Consider the following 6,460-nt stretch of genomic DNA (forward strand, 5'->3'; position numbering starts at 1 on the left):
CAAGGAAGTGGGGCTAGAAACTCACCTCAATGCGGTTGCGTTCACCGTTTACGGTTATTCCCTTCTTGAGCTGTGCACGACTAACTGTATAATAATTATACGTATCAATAAACTATCACTACACATATCGTCATTCTACTTTAATTATTACCCTCAAAGAACGGGGATCCGGGGGCAGCGCACCTGGCAGCGGGGTTCTAGGGGCGGCAGCCCCTAGCGGGGTCCAAGGGGCAGAGCCCCTGGCTGGGGTTAACTGTCTTAACACATTTTCTATTAGCATTTTGAATCATTGATTAATTTGCTACTTAAAAGTCCAAGGGTTTCTTTGTAATTAAAATATTCTTTTCTAAGTCCAGGGACTGTTATTATCATTCCGTTAAACTTCTAATTCGTTACTGGTTCATAAAAAATTGGCTTATCTTAGCGAACTGGTTCCTATAACAAATTGAACCCTTTAACGAACTGGACTCCTTAACGAATCAATCCATATAGCGAACCGGTCTAAGCAGCAAACTGGACCTTCTAATTCGTTATCTTTGTTAATGAATGACTTATAACGAATCAAGGGTAATTCGTTATCTTAATCCCTTAACGAATTGGATATGAACTACAACTATTTTATTAATCTTTCCTTAGCGGATCAGTTGGCGAATTACCTCTAATTTGCTAGTTACTTCTTAGCGAACTAGGGTTAGGTTAGGGAATGTCAGAACATTCCCTGACATTCATACCTCATATTAACTTTTCCGGCGCCGCCGCCGTAAGGCCGCCGGAAAATCGCGGATTTGCCGGAAAAACGAGTTCTAACTCGTTTTTCACCGTTTTTCGTCCCGTTCGATCTAGATATGAGCTAGGGTGACCCCTAAGCTCATCATAGGTTCGTTTTATACCCGATTCCACCCGGATCTCGTCACTTAAACGGTTTAACGGTGTCGACTCGTCGTTTCGTGACCATAACTACGGATTTAAGCTCATACAACAAAATACTGTCATACCTTGGATCGGGATTGGTTCTTCTTCTATGTTTCGGCTAGAGAGAGAGAGCTTAAGTGTGTGTTTGGTGGTGTATGGAATATGTGTATAATGAGGGAATTAATGGTGATTATGGTTTATATATTTAGGGATCATGGGCTTAAGCCCATGGTCTTTCCTTCTTTCTTTCATACCCAAGTACATAACCCATATCCATTCACCCAACACTAGACCAACTCATATTCTATTCAATAAAACCGATAACGACCCACTATGAAATAAACAAAATTTATTTTATTATTATAACCAAAAGTAGGATGCTACAGGGCATGTCTTGCCCAAGCATGTGGCTTGGTTAAAGGAGAATCTTCTCCTTGGTCATCGCGGAGTGCTAAATCATCCTTGTCTGAATCTTTGATATTGTGCATCAGCATGGGGCATGCCTCCGACATACCTGGGTCATGCCTGAAGCCAATGCTTCATTATAAATTCATGTTGCTTCTTTTGGTTTTACTCACACCTTCAAGCACTTCTAAAAACTGTCTGACAAAGAGAATGGAGTGGCGTCCGGTTAAGAAAACTGCTAAAGAAAGACGTGTGCCAACTTCCGAAGAAACCTTGCTCGACTTGCTCGAGAAAATGAAGCAAGTGGCGGAGGTTACTGTTGCAAACGAGAAGCGTTTAGTTGAGTTAGGACAAAAGGTCAAGCTCCTGAGGCTCGAAATCCATCTTCAAGCCGAGAGACGTACGCTTAATCTTGACCATAAAGTCAATTGGTTGCGTACCGACTTTGCAAGCCTCGCTAACCAACTCCATGAACCGCTTGACCGCAACCGCTTGCGTGCCGATCTTGCACGCATTAGTAGCCAACTCAACGAGCCCGTCAATCGCACCGCTCACTTCCCAACTCCGCATCCACCCACGGAGTACGGGATGGGTAGGGGTCGTTTCATGTAGTATCTTCGGTTGTAGTATCTTCTAGTAGGTTTCCTTTCTATTGTCATTTTTTCTTTTTAGGATTTCGTAATTTAGTATTCGTGAGCCTAATTTTGGTCGTTTTGGCTCACTCGGTGTGTAATCGTGTTTACTATTTTAATGAAATGTTATGATGTTTAGTATTTTACTCTTCGTTCCCAATTTTTCACTCTTAGTATTGTTTAAAAATACAATTCTGCAACAGCCCAACAGCCCAACATGGGGCGTGCCTACCTTGGACACGGGCCATGCCCATCTTCACACCTGCACAAATTAATTAAATAAATATGTGAGGTTTTTAAAAGAAAGTCCTTGTTTCTTTCTCCACCCATACACCTGCACATTACTTTCTTAAACCCCTGGTGTTGAGAGTCACCTACTCTCTTGCACATAGTTGTTCGAACTCCATCACCTGTGCATATATTTCGACATCTCCATTCCTTTTTCTTCCATCCGTTTCGTCATAGGTATGTCTGTATAATAATTTTAATTTTTTTAGGGTTCTTGATTTGGGGATTCTTCGAAAATTAGTGAAAACCGCATTCAACCTTGGGATAATAAACCCGAAACCGACTTGATTTTGATTTTAATCTCAGTTGTACAGCCGTGTTCTCTTATTTATTAATATTTTTGCATAGTGGTTCAGGTTCGGTTTTGTCCAGTGTACAACCGTGGTCTACACCTCGGTTGGGAACGGGTTTGAGCATCCTTTTCAATGATAAATCCATACCCATTCTCAGCTGTACATTAACCTTTCAACACATGTTCGAATCAAATTTTTTCGTGAACAACGCGGGCATGACCAATGCCTCGCGTAGGCACCACCATGTGCCTAACCTTAGAACAGTTTATGTCCGTTTTTGTTTGTATTCCTTTGCTGACTTTAACCGTTATTAGGACCATGGAGCACGCTTACTTGGTCTTTGAACTCGATCACGAGAAATTTTGTCGTGATCGCCTCCGCATCCTCCTCAATCGTCGTGAAGAACCCAACTTTCGGGTTTGTGAAGAAACTTTAAGACAAGTCGGTCAAGTGGATCGTGACAACGAGCTTGTTACGGGCCCGTGGCGCCGTCTTTTTGAACTAGAAGGTCAATCCGTTCGTGAACTTACCTTGGAGTTCTTAGCTTCATTCACTTTCGACATTCAATAGTTGGACCCATGGGACGATTTTGTCATTAAGTTTCACCTAGGAGGTTTGTGGAGAAATTCCTCTATCGCCCAATTTGGAGTTGATTTGGGCCTTTACACAGTTGATGAGATCGAAGAGCCTATTTTCTAAACTGTAAGATCGTGAAAATGTTGAGTTCAAAATGTAAACTTTCCAAAGTATAGGGAATAAAATGACCATTCTGATTTTCCTGACCCATGGCGCTACGCGATGGATCAGAGGAGAGCCCCATCGCGTACCGCGATGGGGTACCTGACACAGTATGACACGTGTGCCACGTGGCACACGGTGTCAATGTCTGCCGCCACGTGGAGCGGCGCCTGCCACGTGTCACCACGTGGCAGGTCTATGCTGTGACTCATTTAAACTACGTCGCGTACCGCGATAGGCCAGCCCAAGGACCCATCGCGTACCCATCACGCGATGGGCTTCCGAGTTTTGCCTATAAATAGCAGCCATGGGGTGTTCATTTCACACATCCAAATCTGCTCTCACATCTCTCTAATCTCTCTCTAGAAATATCTCGATAAGCGTACCAAAATACCTCGATAAGCGTGTCCCGATTCCTCGTTTTGTGTACCAACGTTTCCTCAAAGTGCGTGCCACCATCCACCCACATACCAAGAATGACGTTCGTTCTAGAAGTGCGTGCCAACATGTGTTGAAGTTTGGCGTTCATTGATTTGTGTGACGAGAAAAGATTTGATCAAGAAGTAAAGCGGCGTCGGAGTGCTGCTCGATTTCGTAGGGTTTCCAATACGCCAATAAGATTAGGCGTAACGTCAATTGAATATAATATAATATTATATTAAAGGCTTAGCCTTAAGTTGAGGTTATACTCGATACCTCGATAAAAGAGAAATAAACATAACAAAGAAATGAATGAAAGATAAGATATTGGATATGATTACGTATATATGTGTGTAAGTATATATGTATGCTCTTTGTTATGAAAATATTATTTAATGAATAATGAGTATTCTTAAATAATAAAAGAAAAAGAATACGTTTCTTGGAGAAGAAAAAACGTCGGGTTCTTAATATAAACTAAAGGTTTATAATTTACTTTTAAACTAAAGGTTTTCAAGTAAAAGAAAATGAACTAAAGGTTCATCGAGGTGAGATATAAAATAAGACTAAAGGTCTTAAGCCGGATCGTGTATCCGACTAACAAATATTTATACTCATACTATAGGTGCGAGATAAAGAAGGGAAAGACCCTTGGATGGTGAGTGAAGCCGATCCTAAAGAAAAAAGGTGAATACGCCCCCAAACTTTTAAACTTGTTTTAAAATGAGTCAACTTGTTATATGAAATTTGATTACACGGAACTATGTGTTCCTAAAACCGTTATAAATAATGGTATGAACCTAGCCCTCAGGCTGTGGTATACGTGTGTTTGGATCCTTACATAGGTGGTACTACGCGATGATTGGGCACATCGCACCACCCTTGGTCGTAGGACGCTCTTCTGCAGGGAGTACGACCGTTGTGTATATTTACGGGTACATAACTAAGTCGAACGCTGCTATGTTTGCTGAGGTGACCTAGAGTAGAGGCTCGTGTTTATAATGTGTTATTTGACTTTGTTATTCCTAAGCCACGTTGGGCCGAGGCAGGCATAGTCTCGAGGGGTAATAAAGTAAAAGAAAATTTTTCTGCGTCAGCGTGTTCACCAGCATTCGTTGCTGACGTATTTTCTTACATTTTGCAGGTGAACAAGAGTAGCGCTTGGGATGTCGAAGTGATATATTTAATCTGATGGCTTGCATTTTATTTTGTATAAACTTAAATATAAAATGGTGGTTTTGTAATGTAAAAACAAGTAATCTTTTGTACTAAGTTTGGGAATCTTTTAAAAATCCCAACTTTTGTTTATGTAAATATTTACAACTTAAATCCACAAGTTTTCTAAGACTTCCGCTAAATTAACGTATCTCTGATTTATTTACACTTGTGGTACCAAATATTAGGTCGCACTCCTAGGCCTAAGATGGGGGTGTGACAGGTTGGTATCAGTGCCATCGATCTTAGTGAATTGGTATCATAAAACAATACCCAAGCTTCGATCCAAGTATAGGAAATAATTGTTTATATGCTTTAGGGATAAGATAGGCTGGTAACCTTTTCTTTCCCTCCACATTCTAAACCACCCATAATGTAGATGTCATTCAAAAGTTGGATGGAAAACTGTGTACGCAAAGCCAAGGAAGCAGGAATCGCTGAACTCTACCCCGAGGATAACATGAGTGATGGACACTATGAAGCGTATTTTGACCAAGATGTGGAACACGATTTGACCAAACTTGTGTACTACCCCGGAAGCCAACACTACCCAATAGACGTTTTCGATAGTCCACCAAGAAACGAACCACCAAGATACTCAAGCTATCACCCACCAACCATACCTATGTATCAACCCTCGGAGATTCCCACTTATCAACCATCACAAGAACCACAATACTACCCCACTGGATATTTTCCAAATGCACACCCATCCTATGCCTTCCTTTCAAACCGACCCATAAAGGAAGAACCACGAACCCCATCCTCCGACTGGATGCAGTGCCACTCTGACCCACAGAGATGGCTTACTGGGAGCTCCACCATGAGTGAAGTCAACTCGCAACCCAAAAATGACGAAGGGCCGTCCCGCAAGCCCAAAATGAGGGTCATGATGCCCTACGAAAGTTTCAAGATGCCCCCAATGGAGAACGAAACTACACAACCTATGAACGAAGATGAACCCGAAGAAGAGGAGGATCCTGAAGAAGAGGAGGATCCCGAAGAAGAAGAGGACCCCGATGAAGTGGAGGACCTTGAAGAAGAAAATGAGGAAGAACCAGAAGAGCATCCTGGAAACCCCAACGAGATATCAAGCTCAATGGATGGATCACTCACTTCCCAGAACCCAAGCTACGGTTCCGTCGATCCATATGATCAATATCTGGAGAAACTAAGGAATTAAGCTTCCCACCATTTCAAGGAAGAATTCCTTCAATTCAAGAACAAGCCGATGAGATTTGTGAGCAAAATCAAGCTGCCAAGACATATCTCTACCTTGCCTTCGACATGACTCACGTTCCGTATCCTGAACCGAGGAATCACTACGAGATGGTGACACTGGGTTACTGTGACCCACCTCCACAATACGGATACCCCAACGTAGTTCTGCAGTCATATGAAGAGCATTTGGATCGCGCTTTGCACGAAAATGACAACTGGAGAAAGAAGGTAGATGAGGAAGGAAAGAAGAAAAAGAAAATGGGAGAAAAACTTCTTCACAAATGCAACAAGTTAACAAGGGTAGTGAAGAAGTTCTTGAAAGACTGAAGACGGTGA

Source organism: Bidens hawaiensis, unplaced genomic scaffold (assembly GCF_021521415.1).
Source record: "Bidens hawaiensis isolate Kalapana, Puna unplaced genomic scaffold, B.hawaiensis_p1.1 tig00015993_1, whole genome shotgun sequence".
Taxonomy (NCBI): domain Eukaryota; kingdom Viridiplantae; phylum Streptophyta; class Magnoliopsida; order Asterales; family Asteraceae; genus Bidens; species Bidens hawaiensis.